A 25,747-nucleotide genomic window follows, 5' to 3' on the forward strand; every position below is an offset into this window, starting at 1 on the left:
TGATCATCTGCCTTCAGCTTGGGTCATGACCCTAGGGTCCTGAGACCAAACCCCACATTAAACTCCCTGCTCAGTGTGGAGCCTGCTTCTCCCTCTCCCCCTGCCTCTCTCCCTGTTTGTACTCTCTCCTGCTCTCTCTCTCCCTCTCAAGCAAATAAACAAAATCTTTTTTTTTAAAGATTTTATTTATTTATTTGATAGAGAGAGATTACAAGTAGGCAGAGAGAGAGAGGAGGAAGCAGGCTCCCTGCTGAGCAGCGAGCCCGATGCAGGACTCGATCCCAGGACCCTGAGATCATGACCTGAGCCGAAGGCAGCGGCTTAACCCACTGAGCCACCCAAGCGCCCAACAAAATCTTTTTTAAAAAAAGGAGAAATCAGAGAAACAGAAGAGATGGCCCAAAGACAGACCAGTATAAGTTAAATTTTACCCTAAGGACATAATCCAAGCTTTGATCCCAGGTTTGACAAATAAATAACTGCATGGAGAAATGTTCATGAAAAAATATAAAGTGAGAAACACATGATTCAAGGTTATGTACATACATTTATACATGTTTTATATGTGTGTATAAATAAGATTAGATTCATTTATATTATGTATATTCATTTTTTAAAAGATTTAAAGGAAATAAATCAAAGTATTAAAATTAGTTATCTGTGTATACTAGATTTATATGTGACTTTTTATTTTCTTTTTTACATTTGTTTATACTTCCTAATTTTCCTGTAATTGTTGGCATCTAAGAGACTTTATATCTACCTCTATCTCAGTAAAAGAATTGGATACATAAAATATTTTAAAATCTGGTTTATTTTATTTCAATAGGTAAATTATGGGTTATTCAACTCTGTTGATATTGACTTCAGCCACTTAAAATGCAAAGTCTGATTTCTCTGTTGTTTCCGATTCCAGAAAATCAAGTGTCATATTTTCCTTTGGTCACTGCATGAACCACCTAACAACCCAATAAAGACATATAAATAATAAATATGTCAATGTAAGGAGATATTAATTTGCTGTTCCAAATCTGTTACACAATTATAGTAAGTCCAGTTTTACACTTCTCAGGAGAAAAAAGCCCATTTTTTTATACCAGGATAATAATTCTCAGTAGAACAAGGCCTACTTACAATTTGTCTTTGAATCACTTTTATATATATTTGTCTGTAAATAAAAGAGATCACTAACTCAAAATTAATTGAACAATGAGGAGATTTATGACCCCATGGAAGTGTGGACCTTGGGCGGGCTCGAAGTGGTCTGATCAGTGGCTCAGTTATGTCAAAAGTGTTCGTGCCCATTCCACTTTCCCACTCAGCCATTGTCACCACCTCAGTTTCCAGGCTGGTTCATGGCTGTTCATGGGAACCAGAGGGCTGCAGTGGCTTTAGTCATAAAAACGTCAAGAGGAGTAACATGGGCCACCTCTTCCTATGCCTCTTTATTAGACACCTTTCACAGAAGCCCTTGTCAGACCTTGTCAGACCACTCAAACCTCGTTGGCCAGAATGGAATCATGTGGCCAGTATGAACCCAATGCAAGAGGAAGGAGATTAACATAGTTATCATAGACAGTATGGCCGGGGTAAGCTTCCCCCTGACATCCTTGGAAGACAGATATGTAAACACAATCTAGGTTCTTCTGTGGAAAAGGAAGATTGGCGGGGGTCCGGGGGGATGAGGGTGGGGTGTGTAGCATGAATGCTGGTTAGGCAATCCTTCATTGCTGAAAATGGCATGAGAAGAGGAAGGATTCCTTTTTAATTAAAGATAGTTACTAAAGACACTGTGATAGATGCTGAAGTTATAACAGTGGACAGGACCTTCCCTCTCTCCTCTAAGAACTTGCAGTTTTAACAGAGAAGACACAGAAGTGAAGAGACAACTACATCATGGAGCCCAGGAAGCTACTTGGGTGGGACACTTAACCAGCCTTGAGTACCAAAGAAGGCAACATCCAAGCTAGGTCCTGAAATTTGAGAAGGAGGCAGTCCGTGGCAATCAAGAGGTTGGCATATCTGGGGAGCCAAGAAGTGTAAAGGCTAAAGATGTAAACAGAATAGAGATCATGTAGGGCCTTGAAGGCCATGCTAAGAAGCTTACATTTGATCCTGAAGAAATTAGGAATCCAGTAAAGAGTTATAATCAAGAAATAATATAATCCAGTTTCCTTTTTAGAGCAATTAGTCCGTCTGCAGAGTAGAGAATGGATTGGGAAGGGTCAAGCCTAGATTTAGAGATCATTTAGATGTTTTTGCAGTTATCCAGCCCAGAAATCTGGAAATTAGAGGGTGATTTGAGTTTATGGTCTAGGCAACTAAATGAATGCTGGTACTATTGACAGAAATAGGGAACCCAAGGGGGTAAAACAAGTGTGGGGAGAGATTATGAGTTTATTTTCAGTCATTATGAGTTTGAACTGCTTATGGGATATCTAAGTAGAAATGTACAGTAGATAGTCCTATTTGGTTAGACGTCCTTTGACTGTAAACAACATTATTGAATTGCTATTAAATATCCCCAATGAAAAAATCTCATCAAATACTGCTAGTAATTGCCAGATTATCCAGGCATTTTCTTTTATTTCTAGCTCTGACATGATTTGAGTGATATGATGAGAAAAGTCATAGCAAATGTTTTGCATGCTGACAATTTAAACTAATAGATATTTTTAGATGTTGTGTAAGAAAAGAGCTCTGGGCTAAAAATGATGCTGACATTTAAAGGCTCTCTGTAAACTTCAGAAATGTGTAGCCTTAGACACCAGGGCTAGTAGCTTAGAAATAATGCTTAGCATCTAAACTTAATGCTTTTTCAACTTTGCTTTCTGTCTTAGGTTCAGATGTTCCTACCCCTACGCACTTTTAAAATGTTCACTCTTCCACACTGGGCCCAGACAGCCTCACTTATTTTGGGCTTAGAGTATTCCTGGCAGGCCTGTCTTGTCCCTCTTCCCAAGTGTCTCTGGAGGGCAGGAAGTCTAGGTCTTATTCCCCAGAAACAAATGGTCTTCTGTCTAAAAAACATGGATATAAATCCTTTTTAAGATTCATCCAAATTCTATTTTCAGTAATATATTTGTTTTGTATAATCTTGCATAATGCATGTTATATAGGTTCCTGGTAGAAATTTGGAAAATACGGAAATGTATAAAAAAAAAAGTAAAACTGAATCATAATGATATCACCCAGAGATAACAATGGTTAACATTTTGCTCTTTATCATCTTTTTTGTGTCTGTGTAAGATATAGATGTCTTGTTTTCTTAAAAATCAGGATTATATACTGCAAAATATTTTGGAAGCCTGATTTTTATTTACCATTTATCATGATCATCTTGCCATATCTTTAAGAATACTTCAAGAGCATGATTTTTTTAATGGCTGACTTTTATTGCATCATATTATATAATGAAAAATTGTATTTTACCAAGCAATCCTGTTTCTGTGGACAGGTAATTTCCTTTTTTTTTTCTATAATATAAATAAATGTTGGGTGAATATCCATGACTATAAGTCTTTGTGACTTTGATTACAAAATCCTCAAAAGTTGAATTACTGGGTCAAAGGAGGTGACCCTTTTAAAAGTTTTGGTGCGTATTGCCAAATGCTTATTATCATGAAGTCTATACAAATCTATACTCTCACCACTAATTTACATACCATCTAGTTCAGAGTAAATGACTTGTGGTTTACTTCTCTAATAAATACCATTAGAACACGACTTCTTTAATGTTTTCATACTTCCTAATCCACTTTCTTGTACTCTGAGGTTGACAAATGAGGTTCTTCATTTCATTCTGAAGGTACAACCACCTGGGAAGAAGAAAGAGCCATAAATTTGGGGCTGAAGAGACAGGCTCTGGTCTAAGCTCTTTTACCAACTAAACTCAGTGTCAAGTCTGGCAATCTAACTTCCTCCAGCCTTGGTTTTCTCTGTCCTAATGACAAGACTGTACTAAAGACTAAAGTTTTAGTCTTCTCCATAGTTCCTTTCACTAAGGAGAATAATAACAACATATTTTTTATAGGTAAAACAAGACTTTTGCAAACAGTCTAATGGTGTCAGTAAATATTGTTATAGAATCTGTTCTAAGAACATGACATGATAGTCTTCTTTAAGTAAATTTTTCTTTCTTTGACAAACTAGTACCCTTCCTCTGCAAACAGATTCTGAAGCTTAGACAGGGCCAAACTTAGAAGTAATGGTCTGGTCAGCCACCTTGGGGATATGGATAGACCCCAAAATCTCCACCCCAACCTCATTTATTCCACCTAATATTAGCTTTACTCCTTACATCTGCCACTAATGTAAATAATCCTAGGAGGGAATTCATAATCACAGCCTTGAGGAGGCTGGGCCTCTACTGGCAGTAAGAGTCCTAAGGCCATTTAAACTAGCCTGGAATGAGGGAAAATGATATAAAACCATAACAAAATCCCTTAAAAATTATCACACAACAATGTCTATAAACATTAAAGAGGATTTGATAGTACAACCAAAAGTACCTTAACTTTACTTCTTCCCCTTTGTGTCACCATTACCTAGGGGCAACCAGAAGTGTTTTCCGGCCATTTCTCTTCTTTCCAGATTTTCCAAGCTTTTAGTTCATCCATATCTAAATCCTAAGAGGCATTGTATCTGTTGAACAAAATATGCTTGGTTGACAGATTTTTAGCAAGATATTATTTATCTAGAAAAGGAGAAGCAAAGTATTAACAACCCCCCCCCCAAAAAAAAACCCCAAATGATTCAGAAGTACCAAATTATAGATAATAGGGTACTATGGCTATCTTCGGCCTCAAAAAACCTCTGATTTGCCCACAACTTATTCATAATAAGCAAACAGATATGCAATCACCAAGTGTCTTATAATGGCTAAGAGCGAACATAGGATTACAGCAAGAGTTTGGGGTAAAGGGCAGCAAAGTTCATCATGCTGAGGCTGCCCAGAATGGATCTTAAAGGGAACCTGACCCCAGTTGTTAAATATGTCTCAGATGTGCATTGCTCAATCTTAAACCTTGATAGCCATCGAACCCTGAAATACTAGTGCAAAATTAAATGTGATTTTTTTTTTTACCTTCTCAGAGAAGATGAATTTCAATATTTTTACCTAAACAGACTCAATGAAGGTTATAGGCAGTGGTTCTCACTTAAATATAAAATACACACATTATACATATATTCATGCATATATTTAATTAATACAAACTTTATCTAATACTTCATGAGGCTGACCATCCCCTTTTAGAGAGGTAAAAGAGCAGAAGGCAGGAAGTATTTTTTAGGATAAAGAATAATAAACAGGAAGAGGAAAATGTAAAACTCTCAGATTGGCTGGGGGCAGTCAACCTCGTTTGGAATGAGAAGGTCCAGGATTGGCTTGGCATTGGGGAATTAGCTGACTGGATATTCTGTTTCTGGCCAAGCAACTCATTTACAGGGACTTGAAAGTTATCTATCTTTTATTTTCCTCACAAAGCACCCTGGGCAAAAGCTGCTCCATCTCGGGCCTAGAAAAGTATTTCCAAAACCCCTAACCAATTAAATCAGCATTTTTGAAAGTATGACGGAAATATCGGTATTTTTGTTGGGCTCCCCAGCTGAATCCAGTATGTACCCAAGGCTAAGACCTCCAATACAAGATTTGTCTCAGGGAATTATTATATACATTTGGGCTTACTGTGCTTATTTGAGTAATAGAGAGCCAGAAATTATGGGTACAATCAATGAAATAAATTTCCCACAGCCTGCCCACACCGGAGACCCAACTATTTTGGACTTTTCTTTGTGGGATACCAGCTGCGGTGTTTGTCATATCCCAACCTGAATCCTCACTTCCCTACTTGGGGGGTCTGATGTTACCCCCAGGAATTCTAACACACCTCATAACGTCTCTTGTTTTTTGTTTGTTTGTTTGTTTTTCTCAGCCTACTCCAAAACCACTTAGCGCAGAAGTCCTGAAAGGGCCTAGAATTACCTCTCCCCCTAAGATGCTAAATCAGTTAAGATGTATGGCTGTAAATTAATGTGAATCCTCTGGGCTCTGTTATTTCTGTGAAGGGTTTTGAAAAGCCTAGCACATGGCAGCTTCAAGGGCTGGTTGGCCAAGAGAGGAGGGTAAGGGAGGATCTCTGGACCCTCCTGAACATCACATCCTGTCCTCCCTCTATTCTTTGACAAGGACAATTCACATTTTCTCTCTGTCTTATATATCTTATCTAGGGTACCATAAGAACGCAGCTTCAAAGTGCTAGAATGATTCCGTTGGCAAAAAGATAAGCATCTGCTCAACCTCTTCACTTGGCCTAGCGCTATGCTTTCTCCTTGAGTGTCACAGGAACCCCCCCCAAAAATTATATATTTGAATTATCCTGTTGGGATTTTTCTTATGGCCAATTTATAAATATTATATATTTATAGTTATGAAAATATTATATATATTCACCACGATTTCTGAACAATTGGCCTTTCCTACTAAAGACCAGAATTTTTCAGTATTGTAGTTGTTGTTTTAACTTAAAATGACAGCATTTTCACCTACACATTTATGAAGTAGGTAAATGTCGTTTGTGTCTTGCAATTGTGATCAAGCCAAATTTCAGACACAAGACTAGAAAAAGTAATCATATATAGCCACCCCTTTCCTACTGAGTTATGACAAAGCAGGTAGTTAAAAATCATGTGTAGTCTTGTCTCTTAACTCAGACAATAGGAATCTCACTAGCTAAAATCTGTTTCGCTTAAAAAACAACTTCAGCTTCCTTGGAGAGTCACTGAACCCAGATTTGTAGTTCAAACACAGCAGCTCTTAATTGTAGCGTTTTCATGTTTCCCGGCTTTGTCGGAAGGCTGAGACTGCTGCCATCAGGTCTCCTCATTTCATTTTTTCATCTTACACATTGTGCGTACTCTGAATCATCTGGCAACACAAAACCCAGTTATTCCAGTTCCTTGTGACTTCGCTATTATGCCTACGTGTTCAATTCTGTGATCTCTGGGACTGCATTGTGCTTCCATGATTACGAGTCAACAAAATTACAGCTCCGTTCAGACCTCCACAACACGGAAAGCGGTTCGTGGAGGTTCGCTGGGTTTGTTTACAAGTAAGGATGCCATATGCTCCTCTAAGGAAAAAAAAAAAAAAAAAGTATGCTAATTACCAAGGAAGAAATGAGATAAGAAAACATGGAATTGCTGCAGACCTACTAAGTAAACAAGCAAGGTGCTTTCTGTGCAATGGGAATAAACGTGGTGAATCCGTCCCCTTGTATTTTCTTGGACTCTATCCGGAAAAGATTAAAGAGCAAGAAAAAGCCACCTTCCAGCAGTGGCTAAGCAGGGGAGATTAACATAATTCATATTTTAACTCCAAAATGCCTCACATCTGTGTTTTGGTAAATGTAAAATAAGATACAGACTCAAAAGGTCTGTCCCAGAACCGCCTGAGCTGAGCAGTTAAAACTCACCAAATAAAAGTACGCTTCTCTGCTTTGCTTTGTGCTGCTTGAACTTGCTGCTCTTCTCTGAGGTTTTATTTTCACACTAGAACTTGTTGCTGCGGAAAAATGCTAAGTTCAGTCAATCATTTGGCTTCAAAATAACTGCTGGTGTTTGAATGCAATTCTACACGGTTTTTTTCTTTTCCTCCAACTGGTTTGTGATTACAGATAAAGCTTTGTTTAAGGGAGGAAAAAAAGAAACCACACAGCTTTTTTTCCCAACAATACATTAGCAGGAAATTCTGGCACAGAGAGCTATGCCTCAGAGCAGAGTTTTCCTACCAAGGCACCTTCCTCCATGCACTATCCAAGTAAAAGCTACCCAAGTCTCTCTTCAAACGCAGAGGCCCACACAGAGCTTCCTCCAGATGAAAACCCAGGCAACGTGATAACCATGCATAACCATTTATGACTAATTTGTAACAAAGAACCATTTACACCTTGGTATCCCCACCAGTTAGGATTTGTACTGACAGTTGGTAACAAGGGACAGCCCTCAGCAACTTTGTTAAGTAGGCAAATAGGCAAGTAGGCTTTGTCCATTTTGCGGGCAGAACTAAAATAAGAAAAACATAGACAAGCCTTTAATAAATGACCTTTAATGGGGCAAAAACTTCTGAAGGCTAACTCCACTTCTGGTCATTTTAGCCTAGTATTACTAGAATTCCAAAGGGACAAACAGTTAACTTTTAGCCATTGGGCTTCCTAGAAGACACAAAACTCCCTATCTCCTTAGCTCTCAATATGTTACCCAAAAGGAGTCAGGAAGGTGTCCAACCTTGTAACCACATAGATCCAAGTTCAAGTTGCATAGCACAGATAAGTCTCAGCCTCACTGTCCTCATCTTCAAAATGGAGATGATAATTTTGCAGCAGCATCACAAATATTTGGAGGATATTTTCTCACCACTTATTTGCCTCTGCCCAGCAGGAGGATATAACACCCATCATACTCTCTCCAATAAGAGATCGAGTATTATAAGGAACAAATACTTTCTTTGTGTTGGCAAACTCAACAATGCCATATGGGGTCTCCTGCAAGGAAACTTTCAGTAGGCTCAGTGACAAAATTAGAAATAAACCACAGAAGTAGGTAACTATGGCACAGCGAGACTTGGCTTTATATGGGGAAGAGTGGAGCCATAACTCGTTTCTTGAGGTCATCCTTCAATGCCATCATAAATTGGGGCAAAGAACCTAAGCTGTAGGCTACTTTGACTGGGGTCTTCTCTCTGCCAAGACTGCTGAGACCACCAAACTTCAGGCACACTTCTGTTTGCTGGTTGTATAATAATACAATGTAAAAGTTACCTTAGGCAAGTCCAAGTCAACATTCTTGACAGTTCCCAAACCTGGCTGAATTTTGTGGTCAAGGGTCACTCTTCATGAAACCCTCTGTCCCATTAACCAATTATAACTTTATAATTGTTCCTTATACAGATGAAAAATGTGGTAGAAACCCAGAAGTCGAAAGAGACTTGATACTCAATGGACTGTAAGTTCTTTAAGGTCAGGGACCATGAGCTATTTACCATTGTATTCCCTGTGCACACCGCAGTGCCTGGCACATAGTAGATGTTCAATAATATTTTTTAGTGAACTAATAATTGAATGAACAAACTATCATGACTTTCTCTCTTCTAAACTCAGGTAGGGTGTATACCAGTAGCATTGAAACTAGGTTAAAGAGAAGACATTGGACATCCTTGGTTTCACATTTGTTTTTATCAGTTTGGATACTTTATGCCTCCATGATGTCAAGTTTTTTGTTACATGAAATGCATATGTACCTATGGCCCAAGAATTCCACTTCTAAGTATTTACCCAAGATAAATGAAAAATATATGTCCATAAAAGAAGTTGTAACAAGAATTTCATAGCAGTTTTTGTGCAAGAATGTTCATAGTAACTTTATTTAAAATAGCTAGAAACTGAAAACAAGACAAATGTTCATCAACAGGTGTGAATGGATGAACATATGGTGGTATGTTCATACAAAGAAATACTACTCAGCAATCAAAAGGAACACACCTGCTATATGTAATATGATATCTTGAATTTCATCTAGATGAGATAATACAGTGTATATTCTCACTTCCTTTGCTCAACATGATGATTTCAAGATCTCTCCAGAGATTGCTCAAGTTAGTTGCAACAGTTCACAGCACAATAGCTGATTGTGTGCATCTCTTCCCAACCCCATGTTTAGTAATGTCACATTGCTAGCTTGAAATTGCCTGTGGTGAGAGTATACAATGGAAATTGACAAATGCTACACAAACCCGGGATTTTTTTTTTGAGCACCAACAAAATTAATATTTTATTTCAATATTTATTTATTAACATTTTTATTTCAATTTTTCAAATTAAAAAAGATGCAGAAGTCCTCAAATTGTTCTACTAGCTCATCCTTGGATGTTTGCACATTCAAGTCATCACTAAAAATACAATGCCTCATTTAGGATCCAGTGAATACTCCTTAGGTACCTTTTACCTACTGGACTGGTAATCCGCACAAACTCTCAGCTCAGCCAAGCTGCCCATCTAGGACGAGTGGCTGGTTTGATACCACCAGGCTCTTAAAGACGCAAATGCTTCAGACACTGGCTCCTACTTGTGTGAGTCAATCCCTTTAGAAGCAGCTTTTGTCATACGTCCTTGGGACTAGCAGTGGAAACTTCTTGGTGATGAAAGAGAAGAGAACAGTCCCACCCTCCTCTCCTACTACTTAGCCTTATCTGCTTTCACTTTGATAGTTTCTTACCTTGGTCCTCAAATCCTTGATTCCATAACCTCAACCTGGATCCAATGGGATCTCTATAGAGAGCTCTGACTTGGCTCACACCAGGCATTCATCTGTAGAAAGACCTTTTTTGTCCCCATCAAATAATTCATACAATAGATGATATAATAAGCCAGAGTACAACTTCCTGTACTTACACTCTGAATAATAATAAAAACTTCCATTTGTATGATTCCTAAGGCATTGTCATTATTAATGATTGGTAGTTAAATACACTTTGCAGCTTATAGAATGCTTTCGTGTATCATCTCTTTTAGCCCTCATAGCAACTCAGAGAAATAAGGATTAATATTATAATTCTCCCATAACAGATGAGAAAGCTGAGACTGAAAAGAGGTTAGGTCTCAGAATCCTTCAACTAGAAGGAGAAAGACCTACAGGGCGAGGCGCTCAAACCAAATCCTTCTGTTTATCATGTAGCTGACCTTGAAGAATGCAAAGTGGCTTCAACTTTGTAAAGAGCATTTGGTGACTTAATTCTTACGAATATGTGTCATGACTTCAACCTTGTGACCCTGAAGTATCTTCAAACCTTCAGGACATAGGAATAATTAAATCTATCTAATGAAAGGTAATATTCATTTCTATGACAGTTCCTAAACTTTATTGTTTTTTAAGATTCTGTTTATTTATTTATTTAAGAGAAAGAGCACGAGCCAGGGGGCAGGGGGATAGGGGAGATGGATAGAGGGAGTGGGAGAGACAGACTCCCCCCTAAGCAGGGAGCCCCATGCAGGGCTTGATCCCAAGACCCTGAGATCATGACCTGAACTAAAAGGCAGACACTTAACCAAGTGAGCCACCCAGGCACTCCAACGATTCCTAAAATTGATTAAAATGGAATTGAAAGGGGCATTCCTTGTTAATTCAATAATTTTTATTATAAGATAATGTACCTTGATCATTATAAATTCCATCTTATAGAACACCCCTCCCTTCAGTTTTTTTTATGTGTGTAATTCCAGAAAGAGTATATTTGTATAAACAAACATATATGTAAAAAGGCTGTGCTGTATCATTGGCCTGGCCTGCCTAAATACACATGCTGGGCTTTTCCTTCCTTACTTCCAGTGTTCCCTGAATCCCAAAGACCTTACACTACAATTCTAGGAGGGAGGAAACCACATGGGACAAGAAGATGGAGCTGTACAAAGTATCAAGTTACAGCTGGGGGTCACATCTGTTGAATAATGCAGAAGCCATGTGCAGGCAACTTTCTGTGCAAGACACTCACCAGAGCGATAATATAGAAACAGCCGAACAGTCTCTCAGCACAGGCTATTGGTGGTGTTCTCTGGATGGTGACAGATGGTCTGCACTGGCTGAGCTCCCATGGGAGTCCCTGCTGCTTGCGACTGGCAGTATTCAGCTGTCGGAAGATGGTGACTCTGCTATTCTCCATATGATTCCCACAAGTCCAGCAGCCCCACCCTAGGTCCCACCAATCTGTTTCAAAGACTCTTCCACCCTATTCTAATCCCATTTCAACCATCCCAGGTGACTTTCAGCGACTCGTATCTATCGCCTACTTTTCTATTGGGTTATTCATATTTTTCTTATTGATTTGTAAGTGTTCTTTGTATATTGAAGGATCAGTTCTTTATTTGCCACATTTGCTGGTTATGTTTTTCCAATATTTACCTCTTAAGTTTATTAATAGTATGCATTTTTTTCTATCCAAAAGTCTTAAATTTTTACTAGTCAAGTGTATAAATGTTTTCCTTTACGATTTCTAGATTTTGTGTCATACTGAGAAAAGCCCTCTCGGTTCCAAGATTCTTTTAAATGCCCATGTTTTTGTCAGTGTTCTTACAATTTTATTTTTTACATTGAATATTTTATTTGTCTGTAGTTTATTTCAGCTATGGAGTAAGGGATACAACTTCATATTTTTCAGATGGCTAGTCAGAGCCCCAACATTTTTGCTGAAAATAGGTATTTGCTCCTCTAACTTGAAATGCCAACATACTAAATTCTCAATACATCTGGGTTCACTTTTGCACTCCCATTTCTATTCCATCAGTCTGTCTAGTTTCAAAGTTCTTAAACTGTTATAACCTTATAATATATATTTTTTGGTGAGTTGTTCCCTGCTCCTAACGCTACCTCCCATTATTACTCCTTTGCTTAACAATTTTCTTGGTTCCTTCCATATCCCTACTCCAAGAAAAACTTCAATATCATTTTGCATGATGTCTGACCTCAGGAATGCAGCGGGAAATGGAAAATGAGGGGCTAGTGCCCGATAGTGAGGTCATACAGACTGTAGACCCTGACCATGGACTCTAATTAGTTTTCTTTATTTTTATAGTTTCTGTAGAACAGCAGGGCTGTCACTCAAAACTGAACCTGGCCAGTTATTTACTGGCCTGTCCAAGCATGTGATATAATTACTCCTCCAATTGCTAGCAAGCAAGACCGTTTATTGAGATCAGCTCTTAGCTAAACTATATATAGGCAGTGGGGATATCTGGGTATATTGTCACTACAATGCTGGTGGGTGGCACAACTGGATGAAGGAAGGAACAGGTAATGATGATTATATTCGCCATTCAAAAACATAGGGCTAACTACATCTTAATTACATCCAATGCAAGAAACCAAGATCATTGCCTTGCTTTCTATAGCAAAGTACAAGTAGATGGGCTAGCCTATGGATTCAGAATGGCATAAGCCAAGCTGGAGTGGAAGATATGGAGAATTTGACTTTCACACTACTATCTAGGTCTGGTATACATTTCACAGGACTTGCAACCCTGCTAGAAAGTTGTCTCCTTGCTTGCTATGGATAGCATTTATAGCAACTGGAATAATACTGTCTTACTAACCAGAACTTTTGTTAGAAAAAAATAAAAATGTAAAAAAGGTTTTTTTTTGTGAAGTGTGGTTGAAAAAACTTCCCATCATGAAATCTGCATTGAAGGTCTTTCTGCAAACTATAATCTAAAATAGGGGGAGAATTTTGAGTTGGAGCAACTGGCACATCTATGTAAAGGAAGCAGTTATGCCCTTCCCCAGGCTTTAGGTTTTGTCTACTAAATTGAAACCTCCACACAGTTGCTAATGTTGTATAAGCTGCCAGAACTAGGATGGGTTCCCCCACTGACCTAAGTTTTACTTAGGCTTTCTTATCAGTAAGACAGCTTTAAGCCAAATGCTTCTATTCCCCTCTTTTTCCCTAATACATACAGCATTCAAATAATATCACACATCTTCCAAGCCTCTACTGAAGATGGGGTACTTTGAGTCTAAGCTCCCTTATGGACTGCTACTCTCGGTCTTCAAAATGGCTACCAGGAAATAATTTGATACCAGACTACAGCCAAGCCCCAAGGTGGTAAGTGGACAATTGTTTCAAATTGGGGAAAGATTCTTTCTAAGAGACATGTTGATATCAATCTCAAATTTCTTCACTTATTTATTCAAAACACTGAAAGACAAGTGCCACTCTACTCTCTAATAGGAACATTAGAGAGTAAACAAGCATAATTTCTTGATAATGAGGGACTTTTCATGATCCTTGTACAAACATGACATGATCCCTTCCCTTGCTGCCATATGTATAATTTATCTTTTAGGAAGAGACTCACAGATCCATTCCCAGTACCTCACAGTTGTGGTCACAGTTTATTAACCCCAAAGTATGTCAAGAGTTTTTAAAATGTACATGCCCTTTGACCTGGTAATTCTACTTCTAGCAGTTTATCCAAAGTACAAAATTAGTAAGTGAAAGTTAAAAAAAAAATATATATATATATAAAATTATCTCTAATGATAAAAATTAAAAACAACTAAAATGTCCAATAAATGTTTACCCTTATGATAAATTATTATATAAATGTTAAAGAGCATATATCCAAGAGTAACATTACAGAGATTTATGCCAACACCAATGTGGGGTATTTTTTAAAATGTTCAGAGTATTTATAAATGTATAGAATACTCATAAAAATATTTATAAATCCAAATTTCCCCTAGGTTACATCAACTTCTTTCTAAGGAAGGCCAGTAAATCCAAGTGATCATTAGCTCTAAACTTCAAAGTTACAAACTCTCAGTCTTTCTTCTACTGAGTACCCCTTCAGAAGTTCCCAAAAGGCACATGGGTTCTCTAAGATGAAGAGTATGGGCAGGACTCAAGCTGGGGTGAGCGCACATGTCATTTCCTACTCAGCCGGGAACTCCTGCTCTCTCTTAATAGTCACGCCCGGTGAATGGTAAGGAAACAGAGAAGCAGATCCCCTGCAACCCTTACAAAAAATTAGTAGAAGTTGCACATCTGATTTCTATTCATGTGTTATTGGTAAGAAGTTTGTCACGTAGCCACACCCAGCCTCAAGGGAACCTGGGAAATGTGGATTTTAGTTGAATGGCCATGTATCCAGGGAGAAGAGCAGAATAAATTTTGAGGTCAGCCAATAGCATACCATATCACATTATACACCCTTAAATTTTTTTTTTGTTTATTAACACAGAAAGGAAATTCACCCACAAGCTCATAATGGCCATTTCTGATAGCAGGGTTTATGGTGATATTTCTCTTTACACCTTCCCAACTATCTAAACTTCCTGCAACGGGCTATTTCCTTCATAAGATAAGAAGCATTATTAATCTAAAAGAAAAAAGACTAGAAATAAATATCCTAAAATATTATCTTAGTTGTATTTGGAAGATGAAACCACACAGAATTTTTTTTTCTTTATATTTACTGAATTTTCTATAATTTATTTTACCTTTAAGAAAGTAATTCACCAAATGTCTTAGTTCCTGCAGGGCAGGTAGAAATGTTGTTTCGGCCTATATTTGGGTTTCACACATGGTCACAATTCCAGTGTGCTTCTGTCACAACCCTCTGTTATCTTTGCTTCCGAATAGAAAGGAAGCCTGTTTATATATGACTCTCAGTAAGATGATGAACAATATGAAATTTTTCAACCTGCCCCCACCAAAGAGGTCATTTTAAGCAGCTTGTCTGTTCAATTCTAGAACAGAAGCTATCTTGAACTGCTAACTAGTTAGTTCTTTACACGGCAAATTACGACTCTCCCTGTTTTCAGAACAAGTTCTCACCTCTCCTCATCAACAACCCTTTGGGAACACTGTTGTCCCTTTTATTCTCACACTTAGCCTTTATGCCATTTAAGCCAGTTTCATCCCACTCAAGTCAGTCCACCCCCGCCCACCCACCGGGCTTTCCACTGTTGGAAGCTTAAGACTTTATCTTCCCCAGTATATTTACATTTCAATAGGACATTTCTGAAGACCAGAAAAATCAGTTCTGAATAGTTAAACCACAGAGACTGACAGGATAAACTGAAATATTTTGGAAGAGATCGGATTTGCCCAGGAATACATGCATCTTATCATAAGGTAACACCTCATTCACAGGGATTAACTCTGTTCAGGAGTGTGTACAACAGAGAGAAACCAATGAGAGCAAACTTAAAAAACAAACAAAACCAAAAAAAACACTGTAGGTCAGTTGCCTTTCTATACACTAATAACAAGCTATCAGAGAAATTAAGAAAACAATCCCATGTACAATTGCATCAAAAAATAATACTAAGGAATACATTTAACCAAGGAGGTAAAAAAAAAAAAAAAAAAGAAACAACTTGTACTCTGGAAATTATAAGACATTGCTGAAAGAAATTGAAGATGACATAAATAAATGGAAAAATATATCATGCTCAAGGATCAAAAGACCTCATATTGTTAAAATGTCCATACTACCCAAAGAATCTACAGATTTAATGTAATCCCTACGAAAATACAATGACACTTTTCCATAGAGCTAGAACAAATAGTCCTAAAGTACATAGGGAGCCACAAAAGACCCCAAATAGCCAAAGCAATCTTAAAAAGGAACAAAAAAGCTGGAGGTGTCACTCTCCTTGATTTCAAACTATACTACAAAGCTAAAGTAGTCAAAACAGTATGGTACTGTCACAAAAACAGACACATAAGTCAATGGAATAGAACAGAGAGCCCACTTTGTGGTCAACTAATCTATGACATAGGAGGCAAGAATATACAATAGGGAAAGTCAGTCTTTTCAATATGTGGTGTAAGGAAAACTAGATAGTTACATGCAAAAGAATGAAACTCCTTGAAGAAAACATAGGCAGTAACCTCTTTGACATTGGTCTTAGAAATATTTCTTTGGCTTGCTCTCCATAGCCAAGGGCAGCAAAAGCTGAAATAAACAAATGGGATTATATCAAACTAAAAAGCTTTTGCACAGCAAAAGAAACCACCAATTAAAGGAAACAGCAACCTACTGGGATACCTGGGTGGCTCAGTGGCTCAGTGAGTTAAAGCCTCTACCTTTGGCTCAGGTCAGCCCTGCATCAGGCTCTCTGCTCAGCAGGGAGCCTGCTTCCTCCCTTCTCTCTCTCTGCCTGCCTCTCTGCCTACTTGTGATCTGTCTGTCAAATAAATAAATAAAATCTTAAAAAAAAAAAATGAATGAATGAATGAAAGAAAAAAGAAACAGCAACCTACCAACTGGGAGAAGATACTTGCAAATCATATATCCGATATGGGGTGAATAGCCAAAATACATGAAGAATTTACACCAGTTAATATCAAAAAAGCAAACATCCTGATTTTTTAAATGATCACTTTTCAAAAAAGAAACACAGCTGACCAATAAGCGCATGAAAAGATGCTCAAGTTCAGGGAAAAGCACAATAAGATATCACCTCACAGCTGTCAGATTGACTATCAACAGAAGGAAAAAAATAATAAGTACTGTTGATAAGAAGTTTTGGCAAGGACATGGAGAAACTGGAACCCTTAGGCACTATTGGTAGTAAAGGAAATTGGTATAGCCATTGTGGAAAATGGTATGGTAGTTCCACAAAAAAATAAAAAATACAAGTACCACATAATCCAGCAGTTCTACTGCTGGGTACTTATCCAAAGAAAGAAAGAAAGAAAAAAAAAAACCCACTAATTTGAGAAAGTAAATGTACTCCTATGTTCAATGCAGCATTATTCACAACAGCCATGATATAGAAGCACCCTAAATGTCCATTGACAGATGAATGGATGAAGTTTCCATATATACAATGGAATATTGCTCAGCCATTAAAAAATGAAATCTTGCCATTTGTAACAACATGGTTGGAACTAGAGGGTATTATGCTAAGTGAAGTGAGTCAGAGAGAAAAAGACCCATACTGTATGATTTCACTTCTATGTGGGCTCTAAGAAACAAAACAAATGAACAAACAAAATGAAACAGAAGCAGGCTCATAGATACAGGAAACAAACTATCAATTACCACAGAGGGGAGAGGTTGGGGGGGGGGGAGGCAAAATAGGTGAAGGGGATTAAGTACAAACTTCCAGTCATAAAATAAATAAGTCAGTCATGAATTGGCATATGCAGCATAATAGGGAATATAGTTAGTAGTATTGTAATAGCTTTGTATGGCCACAGATAATAACTAGACTTACAGGTTTTGGGGGGGGGGGATTGTTTATCTTTTTGAGAGGGAGAGAGAAAGAGTGTGAGTAGGGAGAGGAGCAATGGGAGATAGAGAGAGAATCTCAAGCAGACTCCAGACTCCCCCAACCTGGGGCTCGATCTCACAACCCTCAGATCATAACCTGAGCCGAAATCAGGAGTCAACGGTTGAATTGGCTGAGCCACCTAGGTGCCCTAATGGGGATTATTTTATAATATATAATCCCATCAAATCACTGTGATGTATACCTAAAAATAACTATTTATTGTTTGTTCTTTATACTTCAGTAAAAAAATAAAGAGAAGACACAATGAATATAAACATATTCTGGGTCAGGGAGGCCTGGGTGGCCCAATTGGTTAAATGGCTGCCTTCAGCTTGGGTCATGATCCTAGTGTTCTGGAATTGAGGTCCGCATTGAGCTGCCAGCTCAGCGGGGAACCTGTTTCCCCCTCTACTTGCCTCCCCCCCTGCTTGTGTTCTACGTCTCTCTCTGACAAATAAATAAATAAAATCTTTAAAAAGAAAACATTCTGGGTCATTAGGTAACCAAGCACCATGTGAGTTCCATGCCAAGTTTGTGTTTTCCATCTTGGGGGTGTCATGGCACACCCTTTTAATCATCCAAGACTAAATGGGTAGGGGTGGGAGCCAAGTGAATGTGCACTGGGGTTGAGAGCCGGTGGAATAGAAGTATAGAAGTCTGTTTGTGGAAGTGTAAGCCTTGAGTTGCCCCAGCCTCAGAGAAGGGAAAGGAGGCATGTACCCTTTGGGACCCATCAAAGGAATGCAGAGACATGTCTGGGCATATGACACATCTGGGCATATGACACATCTGGGCATATGACATGTCTGGGCTTTTTTTCATTGAGTCACTCACCGTCCACACAAAGCCCACCCAGGTAGACACCTGGGATCTTGGCCCTCTGGTCTTCTCTCTTTTCCCCTATAGCTTCTGGTCTTTTTCTATCCTATGTCTTCTGTCTGGATCTATGCCCCACACCAGAGGGACAGGGTTGGATCTTTCAGATCCTGTATTACTTTGAGATTTTAAGATAGCTCAGATTCTTTAGACTGTTTCAATGACCTCTTCCTGCTAACCTTGACAGCTCTTAGAACATAGCTTTCATGTGTTGTCATATTAGTAAATTATCTTCTCTTTGTTGATTCTGCAGCAAGGAATGAGAGAGCTAAAGAAAGAAGGGGTCGAGGAAAGACAATATCCTTGTCCTGGTGCCAGTGACAATTCCAACAGAAGAAAAGTGGTGAAAAATTTAAGTCAGCAATGCCCCCAAACTACTCTGGCCCCAAGATAAGTAATCTTCCCAATACGAAAAGAACCTGGGTCATAATTGTCCATTCCAGATTCATGTTGTAAGTTGTGATTTAGTGTCAGCAAAATAACATCCTTCCATTAAATGAATGTGACTATTTAAATTTAAAAAAAGAAGTAGATACCAGTTCTCTGGAAAAGTAACAAAATTATAAAATTCTTCTCTCATGTTTCCTCCTTCTTGCCTATCTTTTCATCTATCTTTCTCTCTCTGGACTACTCGTACCTCAACATCAGACAAAAAGCAAATATCATTGTAAAAAACAACAACAACAACAACAGAACAGGTAACAGAAACACCATTTATCAGTATTTATAAGTACAAAAATTCTACTGTCACTTTTTCAGGAGAAAAGTGATATGGTTGATAATGTGGAATATTGCCCTGTTGTTCCCACCAAATGATTAAGTTGAAATGGGAATATTTATTTTCTTAAGTGCATTTATCAGAATCACTCTGAATAAGAGACACTGACATTCTGGATGATGAGTTTCACTGGCCTTGGACATGATTTGATGGAGAGGGAAGAAACAAACATGATGATTCGGTGGAAAGGGAAGAAGCAAAGAAAGAGAATGACAGAAAGGAACATTTCTATTTCACTTTGCATCTTACATGAAAGTTCCAAAATGTCTTCTTTCTTTCTCATCTCCCTGCTTCCAAAATCTACTGAGTACTTTACTCTCTATAATTTATTTTCTCATTCAAATGTCCTCCTGACACTACAGTTCTTCAAAACACAATTTCGTAATTGTCTTTGACATAGGTCAAAGACATCTAAGGCCTGGAGAAATGTAGATGAACTGTTAGGATGAATAGTTGCTCCTTTTGCAAAAGCTGTTGATGTTTTTAACAACTAGCAATTCTAGACTTGTTATTGGATGCTTTGCTGATTATTGTTTATAGCAGTGTATAATGAAAGAATATAAATATGTAGATGGGCCCTAAAAAGTGAATTGCAGGAGGAAAATGTCAAATTTTAAAAATAAATCTGAAGAGGGAACGTAAATGGGATAATTCACTTTGACATCCAAAACTAATTCCACATTGTAAAGTAAAATAAAATTCACACTTGTCTCCATGTAATAAACGCTGCCCAGATTTTCATGGCCCTAATAATAAGATTAAGACTCTTCTATCGTTGTTTATCCTTTGTAATCAGTTGTTTATCCCGTGTTAAACAAATATTGTGGGAAGAATAGATGGGAACAGGCTCCAAAACTATTCCTTGGATTCTCATCAACAGAAACACACAGAGACAGCAGAGCTCAGAACTTGGACAGATAAAATCCAACAGGAAAACCAAAAGAAAACTGACTAGAATTTTAAATCTTTAACAATGAATAGAGTCATGGGTAGAAATGCAAACCTGATGCTGCAGAAAATAACTTTGGATTTTTTATTCCAAAAAATAAATATATCAACTTGCCTTTCCAAGGAGATCCTTAATGATACATGTGCCAGGGTAATGTATGCATGTATATATATAATGTGTGTATTTTATATATAGTCTTTTTTGAAAAAAGCAAGAGAAAAAAAAAGCATGAAGAACATATAACATATGGCATTCCCTATCGCCTCAGCTGGTGTTTGCCATTTCCTGCTTGTAACTTTCTTAATTTTACATCTTCTCCTCAATTTCAGTATACTAGATATTTTAATCAGATTTGAAGTTGGTCTTCCCGGGTTTTTTTCTTTTGCTGCCCGTGCTCATATTAATCTCTTCAGTTCTATGACTAGGCCTATTTGATTTGAAGAAAAGCTAGTAATTACAATGCCTAGGGTGTCCTCATAAGTAATCAATAATGTGCTTACCCTGATGTGACTGTCTGGGTAAGCTCTGATCAAGAGCAAGAGTCAGTAAAATAAATATGTATTCTAATATTTTCATCATATTTGATGAACTTCATGTATGTGATGTTAGTGAAGGTGCAAATCAGTGAGTGGTGGGGAGATAGACTACGAGACCCCCCCAAAAAAGGAACTTCCTTCAAGCAGCTCAAACGTTACCCCTCAGAGTTGGATCCCTGTTTCACTCACCCACCCTGGCCAAAGCCAGCCTACCTAATAAAACAGTTCTCTTTAAGAAAGACCAGAAAACAAAACTGGTCATTTGCCCTGAGGCAACCGGGTTGAAGATCTGCCTGCCCTCGGGCAGCTAATGAAGTTTCTGGGCCATTGGGATCCTCTCCAGGGCTGCATTCACCTTCCACACCAATTCCAAAGTCCAAAGTGAAAGCAAACCAAACCAAACAGAAGGTGAAAGCCATTTCACGGATTTTAAAACAAATGCCTAGTTGTTCTCAACTGGAAATCGAACTTAACTGGGACAAGCAATGCAGGGTGATCCCCTCATTCCCAGCCTCTCACCACAGCCTGAAGAGCACGGTAGTCCTCAAGAGTTCTTGGGATTTGCTTCAGCAATTAACTCTGCCTTCACGCACTCCCCAGGGGTATTGTTTGCAAAAGCAACCAGTACATCACCCAAAACACATTCTTTCACACTCTAAGATCAGGCAATATCAGTTAAGGAATTAATATGACCGACCAGGGCTCGATGTTAACATATCAGATGTTAAGGTTCTCCAAAGGGATCCCGAGCTCATCTCCTAAAAGTATACATACATACACAGGGATTCCATGACGTATTCTCAGCTTCACTCATCAAGGTGATTCTTAGAGAGCTGGGACTTCATATTATCTGAAATGTCTCAACACATGTAATTGCAAACTCACCCTGCCCTGCATACCTCCCCACAGGTTGTCTAACGGAGAGGATTACTCGTTACTTCTTCACAGGTCCCCATGCACCAAACAGCTTAGACATACTTCCTCAGCTACAGAAATCAAAACTCTTTTTTTATCATAAATACCCAGTTTAGAATTTTCACAAAATTTATTCATAAAAAGATCCTTCATTATCTTATGTCAATGTAAAATTAATGTCTCTACAAAACAAAATCACCAGACAAATTCAAAATTAAAACATTTCAGAGTCTCACATGGATTGGAGTTCCAAAATTGGTAGCTATAATTATGACTAGGTGTCAGAATGAAATTTTAAGGCAAGAGAATCTTCAAATCTGTAAGACTCATGACTGAATAATGCTAGATATAAAAATTTACATTATATTATATAGGCACAAGGATAAAAATTACACAGCTAAAGAAGGCCAAAACTTAGCCAGCCCTCACATAAATTTTGACATTTCTATTCCTTGCCCTCATGCCTGATCCTCACCCAGAATTCATAGGAAACCCAGAGCTAAGGCAATTAGGTACAACCATCTGTAAATCACCCAGAAAATGACTGAAAGTATAGTATCAAAAGACTGACAAGAAGGAAATTCTTATGATGAGAATTTACAGCATTCAAGAAAAAAAGCAGTGAAGCCAGATGTCAAAATATGTATTTAGTGACTCATAAAATTTCATTGCCCCAAAGTGAAAAAACGGATACCACAGTTAGGCAACATTTTCAGCAGATGCCCCTAAAATACTCTTCACTGCAAAATCGTTTTTTAAATCTTCTCAAAGTACTTCCTATTCATTTATCTTTCTCTCATTTTAATGGGCATTTTTCTCACCACCATCCTACAGGATTAGGAATGGACCCAGAAGAAGAAATCAAAATAAACTGGAGGTCAAGTTCCCGTATTCTACTTATCCACATCTAACTCAAATTTGCTTGCATATGTCGCCAGGTGGAACAGATTGGCCATGAGATAAGAGAAGAAAATGGATCCATTTTGATCATATCCCTCTCCTCCATCTCTGTAAAGGGCACTCTGTGAGATATGCCTCTTACATTTAATGTTTTAAACATTGCTAAAACCTCTAAGAGACAGTAGTACTGAGTACACCACACTGGAGAAGCTGAAGAAAACTCCCGGCATGAGACAAATCTCCCCAACTCCCTCAACCCTAGAAGATGGATACTCAGTTAGAATGGCAGACGCAAGATCCACATCTGTCCACAGATGTGTTTTTCAGTTGAGCTTCACTCTCCAATCAGCCATTCCCCACCACTGCCTATTAGATTTCACAGGACTACTTCACTCAGTCACCTCACCTGTTCGTCCCCATAAAAATTCCAATTTGGGCTTATGCAAATGAATGAAGATTTATCCTCATACACTCACATAAACTCAGCCTTGGCAGGGGATTTGAGCTGGATGGATCACTCATCAGATAACTGCATTCTCTACTACATTTCTCCCTAGCTTTTTGCAAGGCAGAAACACTTTTTGCAAGGCAGAAACATCTTTTGAGATGTAGATGCCTGAGCCCCCTCCTTGATCTACTGAATTAAAATATTCAAGGGTGGCCAGCAGAAACCAGGGTTGACGGAAGTTCCTGACCATCAATGCAGGCCAATCTGATGAGCAGCTAGCATTACAAATCACTTCTTTATCATATCCTGTAATAAAGAACTCACTGACTTCCAACAGCTTTCTGGATAAGAACACAGGAAAGTTCTTTCCTCAGGCAAATCTTAGTGTTCAGATTAGAGACAGAGAATTTACCAGCCTCTCAGCCCTCAGATGGTTTGATAGAACATCAGAAAGCCTTGTCAAAATGTGCAGGGTTTTTGTTAGAGAAGCTGGTCTTTACTTCTTCCACTCCCGCCATATGTTTCATTCCCTTGCTGGCTCCCTTCTGGAAGAATATTTCCGTCTCTGTGTCCATGTGAAAGCTAAAGCTACCTATTCAGGTGTTGCAACTGTCACCAACGGTATCCTGGTGATGGGATGAAATAGATTTTGCTTCAGAAACTATGAAAAGAAAGTCAGTGTGCAGAAATGACACGTTATAAAATGATGAGGTACAACATCTGGCCCAGCAGTGAGTCATACAGGTGCCATTAACGAGATAAACAGGAAGCTTCTTTATTAAATCGCAAAGTTAAGTTTCCAGGCTATTTTGGACTTTCTCTACACGGGCCTATTCATCAATGCCGTCCAAACAACACTGCAATGGATTTGACCAGATGTTTGGATGAATTAGCTGAAATGGCTAATTATTACAATATAACAAAGATTCCTCCACATAATTGCTAACAGAAATTTGATAACAAAAGGTCCAAAAATACATCATTGTAATACCAAGCAAGAATATACTGCGCAACACTTCCAACCTTTCAAAGCACTTGCTCACAAAGAATCTTTCTGAAACTTAAAAAAAAAAAAAACTCCTTTTGTCAGGTGATAATAAACCCATGTGATAGATGAAGAAACGGAGACTTCAGTCAAATGACTTACCCAAATTTACTCAGTGAGGGTCAGAAACTGCACAGTTCACAGATTCCCCACATCTAAGGCCATGCTCGAGTTCTGAGTACTGTCAGGTTTCACATTAGAAAAGGAAGCGTTAAAAAAAAAATTATTAACTGACATAAACCTAACCATGATTCTGGAGAATGTGACCGAACAGGAAGAAAGGCAGTAAAAAAAGGAATTGCAAGAAACATCTCTCCCTGACTGCCGAGGAGACATGTTGGTTTTCAAACTGAGCCGTGAGGAACTGCATGTCACATAAACATCTGCAACTAATTCCCAGGCCCCTCCAAAGCCAGCTGTCAGAGGCAGAGATGTAGGGCAGAGAACACCACCTTATGGCTGTGCAACACTTCATACAGTTAAACAGAAGAGAGGGACACATTTCCCTGCCAGGTAAATACTGGCTGAGGAATACTGAGGCACAGGAATGTTTGGGAAAGAAGATGCAAAGTGCATCTGGAAGAGCTTTCCGAACCTCCGCCATGACGATGCTTCCTGATGGTCGACCGTGACAGAGGGAGCAACTGAGTTCTGAGACAGTTGGAGAACACAATACATAATGCATTATTTGACTCTGTCATATCCAGTTCAGCAAGCAAAGTTAAGTCATGGTACAATGAAGAAGAGTGTCTCTTAAATATCAAGATCTTAATGCCCTAAATGATTAGACCCCTGGATCATTAATCTGAGACAAGAGGAAACTGACAGTGAAAACAGCAGCATATCTCTATTAAAATGTATGAGGAATGAAATTAGATGCGGAATGAGTCCTTCTTCCTACATAATTCCTTGCCATTTAGGATATTTTGTTAGAACTCTGCTATGAGATTGTTAGCAGATTGAAAATTTCTTAAGGGTATGGTGTCATTTCTTTTTACTCTTCCAAATTTTATTAATTTTCAGTGTTGATTTTTAGGATAGGGGAACTAACTCACAATGTTATGTATTCCTATACTAATATTTCTTGAAGGGATATATGTTTTAGGAAAAATCAATTTTTATATATATGTCTATAGACATATATATATATATATATATATATATATATATAATGCTAGCTCCTACTTGAGGAAAAGCCAGTGTAATAAAATTCAGAATAATGAAATGGATAATTATGATTATTTGCCTTCATTAATTAAATACATGTTTATTAAGTAGCTATTCTATGTCAGACACTATGTAAAACATACGGGTGTGAAGACGAGTAATACCAGACCCTGACTTTGAGAAACTTACTATAAGAGGAGAACCAATTCAATGCCCGGAGAAAAAAAGTATTCTGGGTATGGCAGAGACATGAATTTCAATAATCAAAATTCAGTTAGTAAGTAACCTTATATTCTCCACT

At 38.2% G+C, this 25,747-nt stretch overlaps 1 long non-coding RNA gene across 1 annotated transcript; it reads right to left on the reverse strand.

The window, feature by feature from the left end:
* Nucleotides 1-872: 872 nt before the first annotated feature.
* LOC132012972 (uncharacterized) lies at nucleotides 873-24,451 on the reverse strand. The gene is made up of 4 exons (XR_009402828.1): nucleotides 24,382-24,451; nucleotides 4,512-4,644; nucleotides 3,666-3,818; nucleotides 873-959 (listed from the first exon to the last, which is right to left on the reverse strand). It is a non-coding gene; the product is annotated as an uncharacterized LOC132012972 (long non-coding RNA).
* Between the last annotated feature and the right edge of the window lie 1,296 nt (nucleotides 24,452-25,747).

This window comes from Mustela nigripes, chromosome 3 (genome assembly GCF_022355385.1).
Source record: "Mustela nigripes isolate SB6536 chromosome 3, MUSNIG.SB6536, whole genome shotgun sequence".
NCBI classification, from domain to species: domain Eukaryota; kingdom Metazoa; phylum Chordata; class Mammalia; order Carnivora; family Mustelidae; genus Mustela; species Mustela nigripes.